The sequence below is a fragment of the Emydura macquarii genome, unplaced genomic scaffold (genome assembly GCF_026122565.2).
Source record: "Emydura macquarii macquarii isolate MOO-44397 ecotype Brisbane River unplaced genomic scaffold, CSIRO-AGI_Emac_v2 contig_3128, whole genome shotgun sequence".
NCBI classification, from domain to species: Eukaryota; Metazoa; Chordata; order Testudines; family Chelidae; genus Emydura; species Emydura macquarii.
In genome coordinates, this window is record NW_027133265.1 from 6,159,901 (window position 1) to 6,185,521 (window position 25,621).

The 25,621-nt window shown below is 39.8% G+C and overlaps 1 protein-coding gene across 13 annotated transcripts in view; it reads left to right on the plus strand.

The window, feature by feature from the left end:
* The window catches only part of APBB2 (amyloid beta precursor protein binding family B member 2), a 317,656-nt gene that overhangs the window by 268,745 nt on the left and 23,290 nt on the right, over positions 1–25,621 (plus strand). Inside the window, exon 1 of one of the 13 annotated variants that reach the window (XM_067531228.1) lies at positions 5,797–5,996. The exons of the other annotated variants lie outside the window; for them this stretch is intronic. The gene's annotated coding sequence lies outside the window, so the exon portion shown is untranslated. Of the gene's footprint in view, positions 1–5,796; positions 5,997–25,621 lie in introns of those variants that run through there. 13 annotated transcript variants of the gene reach the window in all.

The window sequence follows — 25,621 nt, forward strand, 5'->3', positions numbered from 1 at the left end:
ACAATATGAGCTCCTGGACATTCTGTGACCCACAGATCAGATAGCATTTTCAGTGAACAAGTCCATATTGGATCTGGCAAGGGTCATATGGCAAATGCCATCAACATGCGCCCCTGTCCCCAGGAGGGCAGAAAAGTGTCACTTTGTCATGGCAAAGGGAGCTGAGTTTTAATTTACCCACCTAACTCCCTAGTTTTTCAGGCTGATGCAGAACAATCTAGGTAGCAACACCCAAGAACCACTGCAACCAAGCAGGAGGCCAAACAGCTAGACCTTCTGGGAAGGAAGGTGTTTGTCTACTAGCCTCCAACTTAGAATATCAAATGCTGTTAGCTAAATCTGATTTTTCTGAATTATTCACTTCAAGGGCAAACTACCACAGCAGGACAGGGTCTCAGTTTCAGGGTGTTATCAACTAAGATAAACTAATGGCCAGAATTTTGTTACAATCTGCAGTTGACATAGCAGATACTATGTTGAGATCAATGGTGATTGCCATCATGATGAGCTAGGAATAATGACTAGCCTCTTTGCGTTCCCTGGGGAAGTACAGAACACTGTAGAGAACTTGCCCTTTGATGAGACCAGTCTTTTCAATGAGTCTTTGGACACACTATAAGACTTTAGGCAACCCTTTGCTCCCTAAATATATATACACATCAGCTCTGAAAAGAAATACTAAAAGCAACCATACAAACCAAAGTCTGTACCACAACCATTTTACCACCAACGCCTTTATGAACCGCCCAGTACGTGACAGAAAACAAAACCCATGATATATTGCATCTCCCACATTAATCCATCCCCTCCTGGCCAAGAGGTACTTCTGACAAGATTTTTGGGGGTTGCAAACCAATTTGATGCCATCCTCATCTGATCCCTAAGTCTGGTTTGGTGGCCACTTTGAACTTTTCCCCCCCAACTGGAGGGCAATAACAATAGACAAGTGGGTGCTGAATATCATCCATTCTAGCTATACCATCAAGTTTCTGTCCCCACTTCCTCCAAAAACCCCTTTTCCATTCCTCTTCAGGACCACAAGATCATCCTTCAGGATTCCATTGCTTTGATGTGGAGCTGTAGTGTGGGTACTTCTTCAACATAAAGGAAAAGAAAGGGATTCTATTCAAAACATTTTCTCATCTCCAAAAAGAAAGGAGTCTGGAGATCTATTTTCCACTGCCAGTGACTGTGTTTTTATTCACAAATTGAAATTCCTCATGGTCACATATTATCCTCATAATGTTGGACAATACAACAACTGTATTCTACATAACTAAGCAGGGATAAGCAAGATCTGCCTCCCCCTTCTGGAACTGATGTATCAGGAACTATATCACCCTGTTGGCAGTGCACTTTCAAGGAACCCAGCATCCACATTCTGCGGGCACTTGACCATTAACCACAAGTGAACATTAAACAATTCAGTGGTGAACAACATCTTCACTCAGTGGGGGAACTGTACTTGGGATCTGTTCACCTTCCAGACAAACAGGAAATGCAACATTTACTGTGCCAAGAGAACTCAAGGCCTATCCTTAGAGGTGATTCTCTCCAATTCCTTTGGAAAGATGACCTGAACTATGCCTTTCCTACTATCCTGCTGTAACTCTGGGTTCTTTGGAAAATTCAGTAGGATGGATCACAAGTCATCCTCATCGTGTCCAAATGGCCTAGACAGTTTTGGTTCCCAAATCTCCCACAAATGTCATCAACATTCAGCCCGTTCTGGATCTCTCGATGCATGATGATGGCAAGGTCAGACATCCCAACTCAGATGCTTTTGATCTCCCAGCTTGGTATTTGGATGGGCATCAAACATAGAACATTCTTTCTCTAAAGCTGTGCAAGCTGTTCTTAATAATAGCAGAAAAGACTCCACCAGAAAATGTTATCTAGTCAAATGGAAACGTTTCTCTGTCTCAGCTCAGCATAACCATACATCCCCAGAGTTACCAGATACTCTTATTATCTTGGATTACCTCCTTATCCACAATGGACTTTCCATTAACTCCCTATGGGTTCACCTGGTGGCAATCAGTGTGTGTCACCCACCAACAGAAGGCTATTCAGTCTTTACTCACCAACTAATGTTTAGGTCCCTAAAAGGTTTAATCAGAATCTTTCCACCAGTAACAAAGTCTACCCCTTGCTCGTTTAGTACTTTCCACACTCACTAATTCGCCCTTCAAACCAATTAGCTACATGTTCAATGTCTTATCTGTCAGTGAAGGTAACTTTCCTCATTGCCATCACCTCAGCCTGAAGGGTTAGTGAATTGGGGATCCTAATGGCAGACACACTCCCACACATACATAATATTCCATAAAGACCAAGTTTTGCTACAACTGCACAGGAATTCATCCTCAGAGTAGTTTCAGAATTTCACATGAATCAATCTATTCACTTACCAGTGTTATTTCTGACGCCCCATGCTTGCAACGAAGAGAAAAGTCTTCATTCCCTTGCCATCAGAGAATGAAACCAATCAGAACTAGATTGTTTGTTGCCCTAGTGGAATGAGTCTGAGGAGAAGCTATTTTCTCCCAGAGAACCTCGAAGTGGATTTCTGATGTATCCTACTTTATCAGTTGGCACATCTGCCTCCCCCTCATGTAATAAGGGCTCATTCTACAAGAGCATGGGCAACCTTTGTGGCATCACTTCATATTTGCAAGCAGTAACTTGGAGTTACAGCCATGCATTCACGAGAAATTAATTATACCTTAGTCTAAGGCTCTTCTCCTAATTCATGCTTTGGGATAACGGTTCTCCAAACAGTCATACCACTTGCATCCTCAAACTCTACTCCCCTTAGAGTACTGCTTGTCAGTCACACACAGTGGAATACACCTAGAGACCAGCACTAGAAGAAGAAAGGGAAGTTGCTTACCCTTTGTAACTAATCAATGCTACTTTCAAGAATTCTACATTTGCGGGCACATGGAACATGTGTGCCCACTGTGGAATATAGATAGGGACCACACATCTCAAAGAACTCTAGTTAAAAAGGATAAATAACTTCCCTTTTCTAGCCCTTTTCTAGTGGAAAGCCTTAAAGAGTGAACCAAGTGCATCGTAAAGTCTCAGAAGCCAGAGGCAAATTAAAAAGAACCCAAAATGTATTACTTTTTTTAAAACGTGTTTTTTAAGCCAGTTTTATGATTTTGGGGGCCAAATTCATGATTTTTGAATGTTGAGGATTGGCAATACTGCAGACAACAGGCATAATTTTAATTACTAAGCAAATCACATGCACAGACTTGGTTAGCTGGGACCAAAACTCTGGCTTTTCAGTTTTAAAAGCTTCCTCTGTCACTGAAGCTGCAGGAGATTTCCCTTAGCTGACAGAGAGGTATGACCCTTATCCTTTCTGTGGGCCAGCAACTAGAATGCACAAACAGAGACTACAGCAGGGGGGAATCAAGAAAGCAGGCCTGACTTTAGATCATTATTTCTTTGACCCTTGGCTAGCCACATGCTAATATTCATCCATAACTGGATCTTTGCTGGAGAGTAAGGAATTAAAAGCTTGCGAAATTATCTGTACTACATACCAATCTACATGGGATTAGAAATTAATCTCAAATCATTTTAGGTATTGGCACTCTTTTTCCCCCATCAAATCCCATAGTTTGTATCTTTGGCACTACAAAGCCTGAATGAGTCAACAGTATGGAAATCCTTTTGATAAGATTGTGTCAGTTCCCTGAGTAATGCTTACGGTAGGGTAGTCTAATCAAACAAAATGAAACTGGTTTGTAGCTGTTGAGCATACAAAAAGTAATTTTAAGGAAGAGTTATTATCCATCTTAAATGTGAGCTAGAATGAAATAAAATTAATTTTCTAAGCTATTTAAGAGCATGACAAATGTGATGACTTAATTTTCATTTAGGTTATCTTGGGGGATTTATTTTTAATTTGAGACTAAGTTTGAGCTAGCCCTCTGAACTTGATCTTAGAAGGAATCAATTTATTTGTTTTGAATAGGTGGAGTAGTTTCTCTCTTCCTGCACGTGTTTAAAATATGTAAAGTTTTAAGACTGGATTTTAAATTCTGCACTTTGAATAAAAGTGAGGTGTTTGTTTAAAAAAAAACAAAACACAATTATGGATACTCTTTGATTTGCAACAAAATTGTGGGAAGTATTCGTGAGCAGTCAGATTTCACATGATGAGATAATCATTTAGAGCAGAGGTTCTTAGCTAAGCCTGGTCTACATTTACCTGAAAATTCGGTGACAGTCGACGGGAGTTACTGACCGCTGTGCTTCTCTTCTGCGTGCCATCTTCACTGTACTGCGCCACTTGAGGAGGTGGATTACCAGCGTCGACTTCATGATTGATTGAGTGAGTCTACACTGACTGCTCAATCGATCCAGAAAGACTTTGCCGTCAGTAAGACATACCCTGAGGGTCATCATGGCCTCGGTGTTGTAAACAGGTGGGGAGGGGACACAAAACCATCCTGATGTCATTTATTAAATGGGAGGGAAATACAAGCTGCATGAGAAGGGGGTTGGTTGCTGAAAAGGAAACAATATTATACCAACAGTAGAAGAGCAGCAGAGAGGGAAACCCTCAGTAGTATCAAATTATTTTTGCCTTCACATGCAGCTTCAGCAAGTTACTTTGAAGGCCAATTGGAATTCGGTAACAAGTGCAGTATGTGATCTTATAGAATTAACAAATCCATTCAATTGCAGTTCTGCTTTGAAAATGTCTAAAAATGACATCTCATTTCTCAGTAGATTGGCTTTCTGTGTGCATCAATACTTTCAACAGTCATATCTGCTTACTTTGCTGGCAAATTTATTTTAGTGACTTACTCCTGGTAACTCTACAGATCCAATACACCTAAGAAAAAGGAAGCTAGATCTGTTTCATCTTGTGCATCAGTAACAGAATTATTTATTAAGTTCCAACCTGTTACTCCTTTGAAAATCTGTTGAATGTAAAGGGAATGCACAGGTGTCATTGAGACTTAACTTGGTCTGCCAAATTTGATAGTGATGTTTATGAAGAAAAGACTCTATCTAGACTCTCAGAGCCTGACTGAGATTGCATGGCTGACAGTTACATAAAATATCTTTTTACTTTATCCGAGCAAATTTGATAGGGAGCTCACTGAAAGACAATAAACCTGGTGCCCCAGAGTGCCATTTTTACAGTCACTTTAGAGCAAAGACACACTTTACATTAGATGTACAGTACTGTGCATTCATTCATATTTTGGAGAATCAAATTATTTGGAGTATATATTTTTGCATCTCAGGGATTCATTTCACTGCTAGCATAAGCAGGTGTAATATCATTGAAGTAAATGCAGTTGTGCCTAATTCTGCATACTATGATTTGGCTTTTTCACTGCCTTTTAAAAAGAGAGATCATGGCAAAAGATTTAATTTTCTATGTTGCAACCTGTTTAAATTGTTTTGGTTAATGCACAACAACAAACAAGAAAGAAAAACCTTTACATGTTTTAAACTTTCCAAAAATATTTCTTCTATTCCAGTAGGTTAGAGTTAATTGTGCTTACAGGACAGAAAAATAATCTACAATAATACATTTGTAAAAAGGTGAAGTGGAAAGATTTTTTTTCACAGCCCAAAACGTACTGAACACAAAAATGGTTAAAATCAGTGATAACAGTGAGAAAAAGACACACCCCTGGCTGAGCCATGCAGTTCAGGAGACAGCACCCACTCATTCTCCAATCAGCATAGCTGTGCACGGTGAGTGAAGAGAGAATGAGGGCGTCCTGATGAGGAGACTGGGAGCTGACATGATTTGGTTCAACTTGATACAAAATGAATGAGCTACCATTCTCAGGAGTATTCAGCACAAGTCGTTGAAGTGCAAGTACATGGCTGGATCCAAGAGCAGTTTGCATCATCTGTACATCTAAAGGGGAACAGGACCAGGCAGGGTATTGAGTTGGGTGGTTGTATCTGACGTGCTTGGCATTAAAATCCTGTTCGCTGCAATAAAAAAGGTAAGAAACTTAAAACAAAAACCAAAAAAAAAAATACTCCTCCTCCTTCCAACACACTCACCCCAATTGAAATGTAGTAGCCTTTGTCTCTAACTATGTTTTCAGAGCTGTGGTCCATTAGTTTAAAGATCCTGTGCAGCTGCCTGCAAGGCAAATGACAGCTTTTAGTGTGACAAAGGCAAGTCAGATTTCTCTTCTCAAGAGCTAACACTTAACAACCTTCAGAAAGGCATTGTGGAAGAGAGATGGGAATGTATGGTATGCTGTAAGTATTTGTTGCTTCTCTCCTCTCTGTCCCCTTCCTCTTCAGATATTGCTCATTTGAGCGGTAAACTGATTAACATAGTTTGAGATGCTTGATAGATTCGTTGGGTCAGTGTTCAGTTCAGATTTTCTGTTCCGAAGTTGGCTGCAATTGCTGGCTTCGTAGTGAGCTGCCTAAATGTGTGTGTGTGTAATTCTAGGCATAATTTGTTTTTATTGCCAGTGCTGTGTTAATAGACAAAAAAGATGCAATAACAGTAAATTGCAGAAAGCTCATTTGTGAAAGATGACATAAATCTGTGTGTGTTACTGCATATATATAATGCCTGTATAATTTTCTTGATAACTCATAGCTAACCATTATCTTGTTTTTCAGTAGATTTTTGACAATGGAGATTATTCATTTGTAATTCATGAGTCTTTGATTTTGAAATTTTATAGAGCTTCATAAAGAGTGAACACTACATAAAGATGGAAGAACCATAACCCCATCAAAACCTTAGTAGAAATTAATATACAGTATATGTGATACAGTTTATGGATCTTTTGACAGAAGTAGAAACTTAATGATTTAAATATTACATATTAGCTTGGGTGCTCAGGGAGGAATCCGTTTTCTCAAGCCTATCTGTATTCCTGAAGAATTTGTAACAGGGTGAATTTCATTGATTTGTTAATTGCTTATATAGCTCTGAATTCTCATTATAACATTGGGTTGGGGGAGGGGAAAGGCAAACACATTAATCCACCTTCCCCACACACACACACCCCTCACTCTTTAATTGGGTTTGTAACATGAGTTGCAGAACCTCTGCTTTCCTGTTATCTGTGCTAATTTTTGTTTTCTTAAGTGTAAGGGGTATTAAGCATTTCTGAACCTTGATTTAGTGTAGTGAAACATGCAAAGAGGCTTCACTCTTAATTATGACTTTAATTACATTTTTTGTAACTCTTACTTCGTGGTTAACATAATTTTAATAACTTTGGGTGAGAGGAATACTGTTTATCCCAAAAGCATTTCTTAAGAGAAGAACTAGTTTTATATTGTTTATTTGCTAAAATGGTAGCTTTATTTCTGTAACTTTGATCTTTCTAATAATAATATTGGTTTGGTATATTTGAAAAATACAAATTAGTTTTAAAGCCTATATGGCAGCTATGAATAAAAAATGATATTAAAAAATAAACAAAAATAACCACATCTATAAATTTTTTAAATATTTCTCAGTTGTATTATTAATTAGAAGGACCAAACTGCAGTTGAAACTGTGTGAATTAATATTTAGGCAATTAAGTATGTATTGATAGATTATAAACATCTTTGGAACTGTTACAGTATGTTGTGTAAACCTATTCAGCATAGTTTTTCAGTCCATCATATGGAGCTGTTATGTTTTAAGATAATGAAATAAAAACCACACGTGGTAGTGGACAACATTCTGATCTCATTGACACCAGTGTAATTCCAGAGTAATTGCATTATTTTAAGGGATTTACACGGCTTTAATCCAAATTTAGTACACCAGTGTCACAGGGTGCAGAATTCACTCCATTGTGTTTTGAGAGTCCTCTTGAAAAACCTTATTATTTGGCTGAAAGTGGTCCATGTCAAATTTAAACAAATCAATTTAAATCAGGAAATAAAAATCCATGAGGTATATTGTTTCATTTCTCCATTATGGGACGTAATTAACAAAGAGGTCTTTGAAATTATTTTTTATACCTGAGGAAGAAACCAATACTAGTAAATTTCGGTTGTGTTCTGTGGCACGGAGGTTTTGTCTGATTAATGCCTATAAAAATTTCTAAAATAGCTGTGCTGGAAGTAAATGTGCTTATAGTTGAATCTCATAATCTTTCAAAAAACAATTTAGTCATCTAAAATGGCGTTCTGCTGAGTTGGAGAAAGGTTGTCTGCTATATCTTGTTCATTCTTTGCTGCCGAGACCCATTTATTCCCCCTAACAAGCCAGACTTTTTATGGTCTGTTCATGTTTAATTAAAGTTTTTTAGGAGACAGGAAACGATGCTATTCTACTAGATGATGAATTCTGGTTGTACTAGGTGACCTCTAGTTTAGGTTAGTCCGATGAGGGCACCTTAGATGTCAGATGGTATGTTGCTGGGGGCTAGTAGTACACTGACTGCTTCTTTTGAGGTCCTGCATTCAAGTTCTATAATTTAGATCTGTAGTTGAGGGAACCTCCAAAGAGATGCTGGAGTAATCTTATACTGTTGTTCTGTAATTATTAACCTAGGGGACTTTTGGTTTATGGAGGCCCAGCAGAGGAGCAGTTATCAAGTATCAATATGATATTTAGCACCCAAACTACCATGGTGACTTTGCTGCCTTGGTGTCTGTAGTGTTAAGTATAGGATTCATTCATTGTTCCAGTTTGGTTTTTTAAGAGGCTTCATACAACGTGTGTCAAACAGTTTGAGATATTTATTTTACTTTAAAAACAGAATTTGATTAGTTTACAGGGTTTCTGTGTAGGATATGATTAATAATATAGGGCCAGATCAAGACATTAATTTTTAAGCAGAAATTCCCATTGCTTCTGATGAGAATTTTTGCTTAAAAATTAATGGCACAATCTGGCCCATAGTCAACAGGGGATTTATACAGCAAAAGCTACAGTCATATATTTACTTGATTTTAAAATTGTTGGTGGGGAGGGCTTTGAGATACAAGGCCAGATGCTCAGCTGTTGTAAATCAGTTTTGTTCCATGGACCACAGTGGGAAGAATAAGGTCAAAGTCTGTGGAAAATAAGGTTTAGAAAACTGCCTCACTTTACCCTTACCCACACATAACAGAACAAATCATCAAAACACTAAAAACCCTATTTTCTTTTATATACAATATATATATATATATATATATATATATATATATATATATATATATATATATATAGAGAGAGAGAGAGAGAGAGAGAGAGAGAGATATATATAGGGGAGGGGGAGGGGAGGGTCTTTAACCAGATAGCTTTGGGCATTGACTTCCTCAGTGTATGTGGCCGAAATATACATTGGCCTTTTTCACTACCATATCACACTGCAAATGCAAACTCATGCCTAATATCCCCTCTATTTTAGAATTGACAACTTTCCATTTTCGCCCTGCCACTATGTATCTGTGTTTCAGATTATTCCTGCTCAGACCCTTTAGGGCCCAGTCCCATCTCCATGTCCTGCAGTTGTTCCTGGTCCTGCTGCTCTACTAGTCTTTGGGCTGAGTTGCTCCTCACCCCTGAGTTTAAAGGCTAAGGAAGCAGAGCAAGATCCTGCTACGGTTTTGAAGGAGAGCTCACAGGCCTCTCTATACATTCCAGGAATTGCGGGGCAGCAAGGTTACTTCTCAATCTCCTTGAAGACAGAAGGTTGAGGAGGGGAGGGGAATGGAGGCAGTCAGCCACAGTCTAGATGGGGTACATATCACTGGGCCCCGCTCCCCAGAAGACTCCCCAGAAGTTAAAAGGGGGGAAAGATTGAGAAAGAAGAGGGTATAGTGAGCTGTAAATGTTGTCTGAACTCACTCATTGCTAGAAATTACCAAGTGCTATGGCTTTTTAATTTATTACATGTGATAAAAGATAGTTTTCTTTTTTGAATGTCATTGTGTGAGAACATCAAAGAGGTTATAATGAGCCTTTGTAAAGCATTATGGCTTGGATAAAGGCTAGGGCAAGAAGACTGAAGTTTGATTCCTAAATTTTTATTTGATCAAAGATGTTTCTGTACACAGTAGTGTCAGGTTTTTGCAGTATAGTTAATACTATGGAGCATCACAGTCTCACATTTTTCCATGGATTGTCTACTATATGTAAAGAATAGATGGTTGAGGGGATAGTGAAAATGTAAGAATAAATATAGAACCCAAGACATTTAAAGGGTTAGCTAACATAATTAGGGCCATGATCTGCCATTGATCTACAGGTGTTCTGCACAAAAGACAATGAGAAGGTATGGTCTTATTTTTTTTATTCAATCTTGTATGATTTACCAAAGAAGTCTGAATAATTAAATAGCATGAGACAGAAAAAACACTTTTCCCTCTCAGACACTATGCAGGAAGCTATTGGCTTCTCCTGATATTGCTGTAAAAGTCGTGGGTAAAGATGTTTATATTCCATATATGTATTATTTTAAAAGCAAATGTGTATCTAAATGGACATGCAAGCTGCAATAAAAGGTGTTGTCAACAGCTGACAATTACCCCTTTGTTGTAAAGCAGGAGAACAAAAAACACTTAGGTGAGCTGGGGGTTGGTTAGCTTTTTAAGTATGCTATTACTATATTCACCTTTTCTAACTGTGCTTAGTCATCTAATTGTACATCCAAAAGTACTGACGCATTACGTGTGGGGTCATGATTTATTTAAAAAAACGAATTATTGAGAAACATCCAGTGGGGGGCGGGGGGGGGGGGGGAATTGTGGTGAGGAGGAAGGGAGAGGGACAATCATTTTGAAAAATCTCTGTATATGAAAAATTCATAGTATTTTAAGTAGTTCTAGTAGTTTTTCCCTTATCTCTTTTCAGTTTATTAGAGGTGCAATCATTTGAGACACTGTGTAGATTTGATAAATATCCTTAATATCTGGAGGAGCCAAAAGGGAATTTAGAGCAAAAATAAATTACTTAATATTTTAACCACTTTCTTTCATACTAGCTTAGTGGTATTGATAGCACACTCTCTATAGCCTGATCCTGCAATCTCTTTGCAGAAAAAACTCCCATTACTTTGTGTATAATGTCTATAGGCTCAGGCACTTAAAACTCAACAATAAGTAATATGGAATACAGTATTCATGTCACTTGTTTTTAAATTGTCCTTCCCCTCTCACTAATGATTTTCCTCACAGTCCTGTCTCCTCCCCCATTTATTTCTCCATCTTGCTCTCAAGTCCTCTCATTGATGCCTTTGCCTCCCCAAACAATATTAGAATCTGTCTTTTGCCATGAAGTAAGTTCCTTTACCCTCCAATTACTGATCTCCATAGCTAAATACGCTTAGGCTTGATCTGTAAGTTGGATATTTTAGTTATGATCAGGAGTAGTTTTATGTCAGTCCCTTTTATAAGAAGTGAGGTAAAAAATCAAGGAAAAAAACCCCTCAGTGCCGCTCAGTCACTATTCTGCTCCTGCTCATGTTCCCTGGAGTACTTCTCCTGGAAGAAGGTTCTATATCAACACTATCATCAGTCTTCCTTCACCCCTCCTCTCTCATCTTTTCTCCCTTCCTCTGACCCAATCTGAGTTCCTCTCCTGGAGCTCCACAAGGTCAGGAGTCCATAGATTTTACAACTGAGGTGGAGTCAGTCTCAGTGATACTATCCTTTGCAGATTTTGATTTGATGAAATCCAATCGGGAGGTAATGCTGTTTGAAAACTGCTGCTCTGGGGGTTACGACCAATGACATCCCTGCTTCTCCAGAGGGAAAGCAGCAACTCAGAGACTTTTTCTCTGAACAGGGTCCTTTCCCTAGAGATCCACAGGTTTGGAAGTCTGCAGCTTCTTCCTCCTCATTGGGTCCCTTAATCCCTTCCCACAAGGGAATGATGTCAGAAATTTTGCATCCTGGTCCTTGCAGTGTTTCTTGGATCTCTTCTCACCCTCCCAGGGGTATGTTTGTGGGAAGATATGGTTTGCTCCTTTTAAAAATCAGTCCTCTCTGCATGGAATGCAGTATACTCCCATTTATCCGAAACCCTCCTACCCGAGCCTCAACATTATCCTAGCCCTTTCTTTGTCCCCCACTTATCTTACGCTGGCAGACAAGGAAGGGATTCGGAGATTTGGATAATAGAGCAGAGATCCCTGCTGTGGCAATTGGCATGGCGGCTCAGGGAACCCTCTGCAGCCCAGCTGTTGGAGGAATGAGTGAGCAAAGCAAAGACCCCTGGCCAGGCCTGCAAAAAGGAGGATGAGATCCTGGCTGAGGGGGAGCCCATCCCGCTGCTGAATGATTCCTGCCCTCTTGATTAGCCAGACTCCTGATTACCTGAATAAAATCCGTGTCCCCCGTGCTATTCAGATAACTCGGAATATATGGTTCATAGAACACTACATTCAAGGTTCTTTGCAGCTGCTCTTACAGCATCATAACTAAAGCTCAGCTGGTCAGTTCATTTTAAACATCTGCTTTCAGGCACTTACAACCTTCTGTAGACTTTGCCATTTGAACTGAAACTTACCACATTTGCGTTTAGCTTTGAGGAGAATTTCTCTGAAAAGTTTAAAGAGAATTCATTTAGCCATATTTGAGCTATCCAAGTGTGAAAGAAATACATAGGTAGATACAGCCTTTTGTGTGTGAATTAATTCATAGGTTTCAAGACATGCTCAATCTCTGCACAGACTCATAGGATTAATTTGAAAACTATAATAAGAAATTCTAGTGATTAAAAATGAGACTTAGACCCCCTTGATTTGTTTGTACTTTAGCATTTTAGAGAGTTCCATGGTGGGAATTCCACTCATTTATTGTTGGCTGAAAGAAATTAAACAACCTATTAAAGTATTTTTATCATCTTTTGCTGATTTTCCTTGTACCTTTTTTCTTTCCCATCTTTGCTTTCTGCTTTGGTGGTATTTGGTGAAATTGCATGTTGCATAATGGTAGAAGAATTAACAGAATAAGTTTCAAGGATTTACATACCAGGAGGTCAGAAATTTTGCTGTTACCAACATGCAACTTTCCTCTGTTTTTTTCCTGTGTGTTGTTTAAAATGGAAAATGTTAATCTAAATTTTGGGTCTGAGAGAGAACCTAAGTGTACCTTTCAAATTAAATTAAAGTTAGGGGTAATTCACAGAAAATTCAGAATCATAGGCATTTTTACCTTTCATATTTTTAATTAGAAACATATTGGGTTATATTTTAGATAAAATATGCATTCTTCTTCTTCTCTAATAGATAAAACCTGAGAGAAATTAGATTTTTTTTCTTTCAAATTTTGAAATTTTGCATCACTGAACTATTACCATGATCATTGCAGATAGTTGGAAGTCTTTTGATACTAGAAACATTGGGAGCTAATTTAAATCTGAGTTGTTAAAAGGATTGTGATGAGCATAGAGAGGTTCCTGTTATGTCTGTAAAGCCAGTGGGAAACACTCAATAAATTACAGCATCGTGTAGATAGGGAAGAGAAACGGGCAGAATCATTGGTGATTGGAGAGAGAGATAAGGCTAGTGGGTGGAATACACTGCTGCTGGATATTAGAGAGGTCACTCCTGGATCACACCAAGATGCTCCTGGAACTGCAGGGAAAGCAAAGGAGAACCATGCCCTTTATCTCTTCCCCATAATGATGGGGCTGATTCACACACTTCAGTTTTAAAATTACAGGGTGCAGCTCAGGGAACATATTTTCCATTTATAATGAAATACAGATTTTCTTCTCAACTTAATTGCCCTCAATGGCTATAATTTAGTACCCCAAGGGCCAAGTAACTCCCAGTGCCACAGGTTGGATGCTGCAGTCTATTGATATAGAAGGAAATAACACTGAATCTGATGATTCGGGAAATGAAACATTTTTCAATGACATCAGAATACAGCCACAAGGATAATTTAAATCTCTGTATCAAGCTTTGTAGCAGCACTTCAACATCTGCTTCATTCAAGAGCAGTCTGTTAATCATCAACATTTTTTAAAAAGGGCAAATATTAATCTATGAATATGCTTTAAAAGCAACTGAAAGACAAAGACTGGAATTTAATAAGTTGAAACCTTCTTTTTATAGTGACAGTTTTGCCCTCCATGTAGCACACAAAGAACAATTTAAAGAATGAAGCCTGGATATGTTCCTCCAGACTGATTTAAATTTCTAGGTGCACAAGTGCTGCCAGTGAAGAAACAGAAAAAAAATATTAGAAGATATGAAAAATGACTTGGTAATGGCTACAAGTTTCTACATGGGGAAAAAATGCATTTGTGCTTAATGCTAATAATTTTACATGTGAAAAGAAAATTGCAAACAATTGTGTTCCACTTGCTGAATAGCCCATCCAGCAAGTCAGGAAGGTTTGACAAGAAGGTCTTTTTGCCACTTTCTCAGATAGTAAAAATGAAATGAAGATGCAAACTTCCAGGGTGCATTCATCCTAAGTTTCTGTTGTATGGCATACTACTCAAACCTCATTGAGAAAGTAGTAAGACGTAACACAATACTAAAGCACATTGTGGAAATTCACATGTCCTTCCACAGCTACCTTTATCATCATAGTTGGTTAATTAAAAAGGATGATTGATTTCCCCCTGCTTCACATTGACACTTGGTGAAACTATCAGGAAGATTGTTTCTACATTTTGCATTCATCTTCCCCGGTGCCACATACAAAGATAATATAACTTCCCTACTCATACCTGATATTATTCTGTTTACATATCTAAGGATTGTATTAGCATTTTGGGCCACAGCGTTGCACTAGAAACTTATGTTCATCTGATTATCTACCATGACCTCCTAGTCTTTTTCAGAGTCTCTGCTTCTCGGGATAGCGTCCCCCATTCTGTGAGCATGGCCTACATTTGGCCATATATCTAATGAGTACACTACAGTATTGCCTCAGATAACGCTGAAGAAAAAGAGAGACACCAGTTTAGTGGGAAAGTGACAAATTGGCATCTATATAGTAAACATCTATAAATATGCATGTATGCAAATATCTGAATTGTACACTTGCATTGAGTATCTGTGTGAGTTAAGCATATGCAAACGTATCCTAAAACCTGGCCTAAAATGTATATGTAGGCCCCTCTAAAAATCCTAAATTCATTTTCGTTTCTCTTCTTTCTTACCCAGCCCTTGCTATTTGAAACAGGTTTTCCTCTTTATCTGTAGAAGTGCCCCTTATTTTCCAGTAGGATAGAACCTGAAATTATGCTGAGCCCTACGTTCATTCCATTCTAGCAGTTGTGCATTGTGCATGAACCTCACTCAAATGCTCCATGGAGATCAGCCTCCCTTCCTTGAATGGGGGTGAGGATGAGAGGGAATCTACTCTTTCGGCAGGAGAGTGGGATCAGGATTGTCTAACACTGGGAACCTGCTTGCAGTGAACTGTTGGACAACAGGGTGAGCAAATGTAATCAATAGTTGATTGTCCTTTAGGCCCCACATCTTTGACAACTTTGTAGTCAAAGAACACAGATGAGAGCTTCTAATCCTACTGACATCGTTCATTACACCCATAGAAACAATGCACATTGTATAAAGCGTCATCCTATTTAAACAAGAAAAAATTCCCCGGGCTGTATCTAACCTAATTTCTAAATGAAGTCAACCTACTGCTAACTGTCTTGGGCAATGACTGATGTTTTTCTCACACAGCAGTCATTTGGCTCAGAGGAATGGTGCTCCCCTGTATAGAAGTGTGTACTTATCCACAAATTCCCAGTCCATCTCTTTTCTCTTCCGGTCATGGAAAGACCCTAGAAGCAAACAATCCTGGCATAGTGGAGGAGGACCATGCCCATGTTTCCTCAGGGCATCCCCAGTGACCAAGAGTTAGGGTAGTGAACAAAGTCTGAGTAGAAAAGTTATGAAGACAAGACTCCAGGGACGTTTGCCCATGTATGTGAGTTTCATTAGCCACAGATGGGAGACAGCCTGGGCTGCAGGACTCTGTAATGGTAGGGAAATAATTTTAGGGGGTAATTGAAGAGAAGGTTTTTAACATGTTGGCAGACCAAGGTAAACGATAGGCTCCCCCATAGTCTTTACATCAACCTGCAAACACGTGAAAACTACAAACTGCCTTGTCTTCACTAGGCTTGTACCCCATGTTAGTTACTACATTAGCTAACATGAGTTAAGAGCACACCTTTTTCCTAGTGAAGACCTACTATCCGAGATAGTTCCGGTAGCCAGCATTCACCAGCTCCCTGCCACTCCAGGGCAGGTCTGGAAGAGGCACTGGAGCACAACAGCAATGACTGCTGTTCTGAATAGCCTGGGACTTGATAGCAGCACTTCCAAGTGCCCGCAGTACTATCAGCAGTGGCAGCTCTTTAGGTGGCTCCTGGAAAATCTAGTGCGTGGTGAAGGATGAGAGGCAACTATCAGTGAGGGAGTGAGCTAGCCACATTTTGTCTGCTGCTCCCTGCCCTCTTTCTCTCCCCTTCTCCCTAATCCCTCACCTTTTGAGAGCTATTGGGCTGCAGTTGAGGAATAAAAAGTAGCTTGGGGTTAAATCACATGTTTGTTTAGTATTTGATAAAACAGCTTTGAAGCTTAAATCTATGCTGATTTTCACCAATTGACTTCTACAAGGTTGCACAAGGGCAAGTCAGGGCAGAACTCAGCCCTGGATGTCTTCGAGGGCATAATTTTCAACAGAGCCCGAGTGACTTAGGAACACTAATTGACTTTCAATGCTACTTGGGCTCTGTTGTAAATCCCACAGACATAGATGACTTAATTTGATTTCATTTTAAAAGGACACTCTCTGTCCAGATGGTAAAAATGAAAGCAGACTTACAAGCTTTTGGTTTGGGCAATCAAGGGTTTAATAGTAACACTGTGTAAGGGATGTTTCTGAAACGTATCCTTGTTTGTTGTTGTCTGTTTAAATAGCTGCTCCTTTTGGAAACACATACTGCTTCCCATATATGTGTGTGATTATTTTAAGCCTGATTACCTCCTGATGTTGATATGCTGTGCTGCCTCTCCAAATTCTCTTGGCTTCATTGTATGCTTCCAAAAATACAAACTTCAGCACCACAGGATTTACCCAAAATAACTGCTTAAAGGAAATAGGGGCAGTACACCTAGGTACGCTAAGCAGGAAAGGAATATTGAATGTTAAATGTACTATACTGCTGTCAACAATCCTGTCTCGTTGTATGCTGGACTTTTGTCTGCGTTAATGCTTTCTAACTTGCTCTTTCTGCTCTGTTTCTTCATGCTTTCCTGGATTCAGAGAGAGGTAAATGATTTTCATTTTTCCATCATTCTCCATGTTTATCTGCCTACCACTCACCAAACAATGACAGTGTCAGCCATCTTTGTCTTACAAATGCTAAACTGTATTGAAATAAACTAATCCTGCACCTGATCACATTTTTAATCCAGTAATGACGGTATTGCCAACTCCATGCATTCAAAAATCATGAGCCAGCCCCCTTCCCCTAATCATGTGACTAGCTACAAATCATGAGATGAGGGGTGGGGGGAATTTGTGTGCCTTCTGATATTTGAGCATTTAGGGTTCACATTTTCCAGCTCTTCTCTGTGTCTATGAGGACTAGAAACTTTTAATTTTAAATAAAAGCTCAGATGCACACATAATTACATGACTTCGGGAGCTGGGAGTTTAAGAAAAACAAAAATATTGTGAGAGTTGGCGACACTGATACTCCCTTCATCCAATGTTTGGGATGGCGGGTTGTTGTCTTTCAAGTTATACAAATTGTCATGTATGCATTTTTAGCTGCGTGTCATACAAAGTTAATTAGGGTTCTCTAAACACTTCCTGTTGCATTGGAACACATACAGTACTATTTACTATACTGTTATTTGCTTTGCAGCTCAGGGGCCACAGCTATGAAACAATCTCTCTTACTGGTAGAATTGTACCCTGCAAGTCAGAATTAGGTTTCGATCCCCTCAGTCCAGTTTCGTTTGTTGTTCTAGATAGCAAGGCCCTGGCACTGGAACAGGATAGAAGGAAGATAGTTTAGAGATGTGGACAGTTCTTTGGGTTTGCTTCAAGGAACATAATGAGACTAATTTACAAGCTTGACTGGTTTTTAATCAGTTCTTTAGAAAGCACTGGCCTAGGGAAATGTTTGAACTTTCTTGGTGATTATGGCTTTGCAAGCTAATGTAGGCTTCATGCATGTAAGAAGTGATGATCATTCTAAATACTGACAAAAGTGTGCTGTGATCTCCTTCTCTGGCTGTGAACATACTTTGTGATTACTTTGTTTTCTGTGTGAATAATAAAGAACAAAGGGAGACTAATAACACACAGCTGCTTAATAAGGCAAATCTCAATTAAGATATTCATTCTTCTAGTATTTACTACTGTCTTCAATTAAATGTGCAGTAGAACTTTGTGCATCTCAATTCAATTTCTTTATCAATTACTTAAATATTCCTTACAAAGGCTTGCATTCTTGACTTTTATCCACGAAGATAGGATTATTGTCTAAAGTATCTAAATATTAATTTACTAAATTAAATGTGTTTATTCAAGTTACATGAATAGCATCAAAGAGGCTGCTCAAAGATTGAGGCACACTAATATATTTGAGGTGAATTTAGTATTTATGAAAAATGACTAACCTGGAAAATAAAGCCCTCTCTTTGTGATGCTGTACAGTATGAGTAGCAGTGATACAGTCTTTCCAATGCTGCCTCATCCATGTACTTTAACCTTGGAGAGAGCAACTCTAGAGGTAAGAAAGTAGTTGAGTTCCCATATACATTTAATAAATTTTGTGAAAGCATTAAGATGGGATTTCTTCTCTAAAAGGACTTCACTGTGAAGATTCATGCTGATAAAATGTCATGGGTCAGAACCTCAGCTGATGTAAATTGGTGTAACTCTACTGAATTGAATGGGGCTGTGCCAATTTCCATTAGCTGAGGATCTGACCTTACACCTCTACCTCTATCCATAAAAAAACCCCAGAACCAATAAAAATCAAAATTTGAAACAGAAGCCCTGTGCTGACACTCTCTTCCTGACTTTCCACACCGTTCTTGCCCCATAACTAGAGCTGGTCGGGAATTTTTTATTAAAAGGTTTTAGTCAGAAAATGCTAGTTTGTCTAAACTGAAACTTTTGTGGGACAGGGCTGACTTTGACAAAACTTTGTCGGGAAGGTTTCTAAGATCCAGGATGGTATTTCTGGTGAGAGATAGGGACCCACCGCAAAATGTGGGGAAAGGGGCAAATGATTCATTACGATTAATAGCCATCCCGCTGCCTAATCAGGATGTAGTGCTGGGTCTGAAGAGAATCCTATCTAGTCCTCTGGTGGAAAGGTGTTGTCTTTGACATGGAGACATAGGGTTGTGTGAAAAATATGTGGGGACACTTAAGGCTTTGTGAAGACTACAGCGCCTACAGGAAATTGGGACTCAAAACCATAGAAGCATAGAAATATTTTCATGGCTTGGAACCTAAGGCTCTGAAAATCTGACTGTCACAGAGGTGTAGGTGGGCAGGGCAGGGAGGGGTTAAGAATTAAATAGTTTGGAAGCACATAAAATGATGGGAATGATCTCTGAGATGTCAACAAATAACAGGAAGGCTGTGCCTGGGATTTCTTTCACTGTAAGAATCCTGCATTTTAAGGTTGCCAGGTTGCAATTGTTATGATCCATGTTCCCACTCAAAGTAGCCAAATAAGCAAAGTACAAGGGGTTAGTAAGGGACATAGGAATGCAATTGGACAGAAATTCAGAAGCTTCCAGTACAGGATAATTAGCAATACAAGCTATATGTTTGAATGTCATAGAAAGGCAAGTGATTGCCCTTAATGCTAGATCACTCAAGGCAGCTTCCACAACTGTATAAAAGTAACTGACATTCTACTAAAAAGGAACAAGTTTTTAAGTTTATTCATTTGAAAGAAAGACAATTGAGTGAGAATTGAAATAAGAATTCTGGGACTGCTACTGGGAGAAGGACCTATCCCGGGGGCGGGGAGGGGGGAACGGGGACGGACGACTGCCAGAAATCCTGCATCCTATCATCATTCATGATGATTTTAAGGTGGACAAGAATTCTGTCATGCAGCTGTTATGAATAGGTGGACCCCAGGCCAAATCCAGACTGCCAGACGCTTTTGAACAGGCCCTGAAATCTTATTTACTTACTATTACCGTTGTTGTTGTGGGTTCTTTTATTATTTTCTCTGTAGTCTGGACCTTGATGATGCCTTTGACCAAGAAATTTGGACCTTGACAAAACATAATTGACTACCCCTGCTGCTGGATTACAATTAGAAAACTGCAGGAAGGTGCAGGTTCTCTACAGAATGGGGTTGCTGGGCAGAAGGATCTAAGATATACAGATCAAAATTAATTTGAAACTTGAAAAATTAAAGATTTAAAGATAAATACAAGGATTACATGTACTCCAGTGCACAAAGTGTGTGGGGGTGAGGGGAAGCTGTGTGTTTTGGCACAGAAAAAATTTAGAATCACTGACTGATTTATTTTTTGTCAGTCTTGCACATTTTAGAATCCAGCTCGGATGGAAAGGATTATGGGATGTGTTTGAGTTGGGTGGTTTGGTGATGATGTGTTTAGGGTGGGTTGGGTTTATTTTTAGCTAATGGGTAACGTGAAGATGAAAAATGCCTTAGCAAACCATTCAAGGACTCTGCTTTTGATGCTGATGTGGGTCTTATTTCACTGCTCGGGGAGGGGAGTGTTCATTTTGGTTTCCTTGCTTTAAAATTATTTTTATACTCCACATCCTTGCAAGCTCCTCAGCATGGGCCTCATACAGAGCCCATTGAAATGAATAAAAACTCCCTCTGACTTCCATAGGTCTTCGATCAAGTCCTGTGTCTGGACATGTGGTTATCATTTTCAGTTCTGTAAAGACAGTAAGCAGTGTCTTTATCTGTTAATAGCATCTTAATCCTTATTTGAAATCCCTACCTCTGTAAAGGGAACATGCTGGCAAAATGCTGTTTAAAATGTTAATCCAGAACTTCAGACCTTTTTCATACTCTGAACCATATTTTACCAAAGGGATATTTTTGTGGATCACCACCCCTCCCATTTGAACATCTGTGTGGCAACTACAGCAATTGCTGACATAGAAAATTTATATTAGAGGCATTCTTTTGTCAATGTTTTGTATGTCTCCTTTTCTCTTATTCTATTGCCCTTCCCATATGTTCTGTTCCTCTCTCTCCTTTTGCTCACCTACATATGCTTCCCAGCCACTTGGTCCTGTGTTCCCCCAGACTTTCATCCTCTAATGACAGATGGCAATACTAATTCCATTAATAGTTTCAGTCCCTATGGCTGATGTTGACTTCTTGCATTTGCTCTTTCTCTAACATAGCTAAAACAACAAGAGTCCTGTAGCACTTTAAAGACTAACACATTTAATTTCTGCAGGCATAAGCTTTCATGGGCTGTAACCCACTTCGTCAGATGACGTAGCTGTGACCACTGCTGCAGTCCTCACATTCTCTATAGGAGGTGCTGTTGGCTCTCCTTTTTTCCAGCGGTTTTTACTTGTCTCCAGGCAGGTCTAATGAAGAACCTGGGGTTTGTAGAAGCTTGGTAAGAAGAAGGAGAGCAAGCCCCATGTTACCAGCCAACTCCCTGCTGTCCCCCAGCATGGACCTCCACTGGTACAAGTACCACCACACTTGAGGAAAGTTAGAAATTGACCATTTTTCTTGATTAATTCAGATCAATTTCTTATTCACCCGCGACCACGTACTTTCCTCCTTCAGGAAATACTCTCTCAATTTGCAAAGTGGAAATCTATAAATACAGTGTAAATGAAAATCACAGTGATGCAAGAAAATATTTCTATTTGTTTTTAATCAGTATGGTTTGCTTTTGATAAGATTCAACTTTTGCTTATTTCAAACTTCATTGTTAGTTTATTTTTACCAAAGAAATTAGCTAATATACCTCTACACTGTTCGAAAGGTAGTACAATATGTGCCACGCTTTGGGTGAGATTAACTGGGATGTCTCCCAGGACTTTAGACTAATAATTTCGAGTGGCAATGACTGCTATTCAAACAGGATAGCAGAATTAGCATAAATTCCATTTAGCGTAATCACATTCACCTAATGTTTAGTGGTTAAGTGATGCTTAACCAGGTGTTAAATAGGCAAGCTCCAGTCAATTAATACAGAACTTTACTGACATAAAGATGAAATATTCCTTTTTATTCTCCCATTTTTATTCAGTACCATTTTTTTTAAAGAAAAAAGGTCTCTTCCCGTAATAATAAGCACCAGGGCATCCTAATTAAGAGGATTCTACTGTATTTTCAACTGTACAGCAGATCCAAGCTACAGTCATATGCAAAATAAAATTCTCATCCATTTTTCTGGTCAGTCTGTTTTATGGCTTCTATTAAGAATAACGATTCAATCCCAGTTCAAATATACTGTAAAATCCTATTAGATGGAGCATAGGATATATGCACAAATTGTGGAAATTCTCATGGCAGGCTTAGGGAAGTGTTCGTTTTTACAACAAATGCCAGAATACGGTGCATCGTCTTGGGAACCATTCTGTGCGGATACAACTTTTTTTTTAATCTTATGCTCTGCTGCTGAAATGCTTTTCCACTGTAGGCCCGAATCAGGAAAAGGAAAGAGCTTATGGCAGTTGTTGTAACCTAGGGACCTCAAAGATTTTTCTACACCAAAATAAGGAGCTGTTCCTGTCCCATTGAAGTTGATGGCAAAATTCCTCTTTGACTTCAGTAGGAGCAGGAACTCTGACCTCAGTCCTGCAAACACTTCTGCATATGCTTAACTTTATACATGTGAGTATCCTAGTGAAGTCAATGGGATGGACTTTGATGGGGCTAGGTATGATCGGTGTCAAACTGTCCTGGAGTGGCTCAAGACTATGAGTACCAACCTCAGGGCAGATTGTTAAGAAACAAATTGGCCATGAGTTCTGTATGTTGATTTCACCAACCATGTATCAAGTGTAAACTCCTCAGGCACTGTAACAGCCTAACCATGGAGTCACAGGCAGACTTTTGGGTACTCCAATCTATCTTGTCACATAGGCAAGCTTACTTTTGTGATAGATGGTCCCTTACACCAAAAATTGCAATAATATTCAGGTTACTCCTGTCCCAAAGGACCAGTCACTTACCCCAGATCAGTTGTACCTTAGATATCATAAGAAAGACAATGCTCGTGGGAACTATCTAAAGATTTATTAATTACGGGTATGTCTACGCTGCCAGCTACATGGCGATGGATTCAGCAGGTAGTGGAGACCCTCTCAATCGATCCCAGATGGACTCTCTGGCTGATGCCGGTAATCCACCTTCCCGAAAGGAGTAAGGCTGCATTGACGGGAGGGTGCCTCCCACCGATGCAGTGCCGTGAAGATGCTGCGCTACATGAACATAAATACATCAACAGGAGATATGCAAGCTACATTCCTTAGCTTGCATATCTCCCGTCGACCACCGGCGGCAGTGTAGACCAGGCCTAGGGAAAGGTTAATAAGAGAATTATTTACAAGGTTAAATCAGGTAAACACACACACACAAATGAGTTACATTCTTACATTTCAAAAGGTAATAGAAGCTTCCATAATAAGCAAGCTCTATATGTTCTTTAGGGCTAATGCAGGCCAAGCACTGGGAATCTTCTGCTTATGCTTAGTCCCCTTGGAGTCCAAGCAGCATAAAAGGTGTACAGTTCCTCCTTGTTAGGTCTTTCTATTCCTTTCCCCCTTGTGCTTTTATTTGCGAATTCCGCTGTTGTAAGGAACTGAGTTGCAAGTCCGTCTTCATGGGGAGTGTGAGGAAGGGAACAATGCACAAAATTGTCTTCTGATGTTCTATAATGGCTCATCTGATGTTGATGGGCCTTTTTTTGTTGGGCAAGAGATAAACACCTCCTGTTGGAAACTAGTATTTCATACTTGTTAATGCTTTTCTCCTGTCTGGTGATTTACAGTTACAGAGCAAACTTAAACTTAAATATTACCTTATGGCTAGTGCCCTACCAAATTCATGGCCATGAAAAACACATCATGGACCTTGAAATCAGATCTCTCCCATGAAATCTGGCTAAGGGAGGGGCAGGGTTAGGGGTACCCCAGCTGGGTCTCCTACCATGGGCCAGGTTCCAGCTGCTAGGCCCAGCCCGGGCTGAGGAAGGACAAGACTTCCTCTTCCCCTGCAGGGGCTGCTTCTGGAGCCGGTTCAGACCCACCTCCTAGAACCTCCCCCTGCTGTAGGAAGCTGTGCAGCCCCCAACCAGAGCAGGAGGCTGCGGCTCCAGCTCTCACTCCCCCACTGCACAGAGAGGCTGCGGCATGAGCTGTCAGCCCCTAACTGGGCCAGGAGGCTGCCAAGAAAACCCAGCCATACAGTAACCCACCCTGCCATACCCTGTGACCTTCACTTCTGCGCTGCTGCTGGCAGGCCTCCTAGCTTGAGAGTTTTGTACCTAGCCAGCAGCCACTGCTCTCCGGCCGCTCAGCTGTGAAGGCAGCGCTGCTGCCAGCAGCAGTGCAGAAGTAAGATTGGCAATCCCTTTCGCACTCCCCACCCTCCCTCCCAGCAATAGCTTTGTGATTCTTCTCCCCGCAAACCTCTTGGTTACAACACCTTGAAATTTCAGATGTAAAGGACTGAAACTGTGAAATGGACTGTTTTAAATCCTATGACCATGAAATTGACTAAAATGGACCATGAATTTTGTTGGGCCCTACTTATAATGTGGGATGAAAGTAATTATAAGTGACTTTAATGCATTCAGCAGCTTGCAAGTATTTCATAAAGTCAAAACACATTTTATAACTGATATCTATTTTAACAGTACTAACACAAATGTGCCATATTGGTTCCAGCTATGCATTTGTCAGTGTTCAGTTGAGACCTCGGGGCATTGGCATGATCTGGCACTTGGTCTGCCAGCGTCATAGTTGGGACCTAGTTGCATTGAACCCACAGTAGGTCCTTATTCAATCCACAGTTTTCTTGCTCCAGGGACTTTCACCTTCCTTTCATAATTTCCCAGCAACACAACGGAATAGGAATGGTAAGAGAGGGAAATATTTGCCCTCTGACACAAACCAGCAGTGTGAAACGTGTGGCTTCTGCACTTCCTCATTCTGGAAGGTGATTGTTCCACATAAATCTCACTTTAATATTTATCAACTTCAAGTGAGCTTCAGTTGAATTAAGGTTAACAGAGTAAGTGACCCAGAAGGGATTCCAAATGAAGGAAGGGGAGGAGGAAGCAGAGGTGACAAGTCCAGTGACCTGTCCAATAGTCAATGCATCCTGCTTAGAAGGCAATAGTCTCTTGTCTGCCCCAATCATTTGCAGGGAAGATTTCAGTTACCTACCTTATACCTTTTCCAAAGGTTAATTTACCTTGGTAATTCTGGAAGGATCTGAACTGAAGCTCTCATATCCTTGATGATTTTTGTACAAAAGAGAGAGAAAGGGTTTTGTTTATTTCCTTGAAATACAGAATGGTTTGAACCCTGGCAACAGGGGGATCCATTTGAAGTTTTGGCAGCTTGCTTCGCACATGTCTGTAAAAGAATATTCAGGACAGTACTGCAGAATTGTGTTCTGTGCATTAGGACTGTGCCCACGGATGTTGCTTAAGACATTTGGTTGACTTGATGAATTATT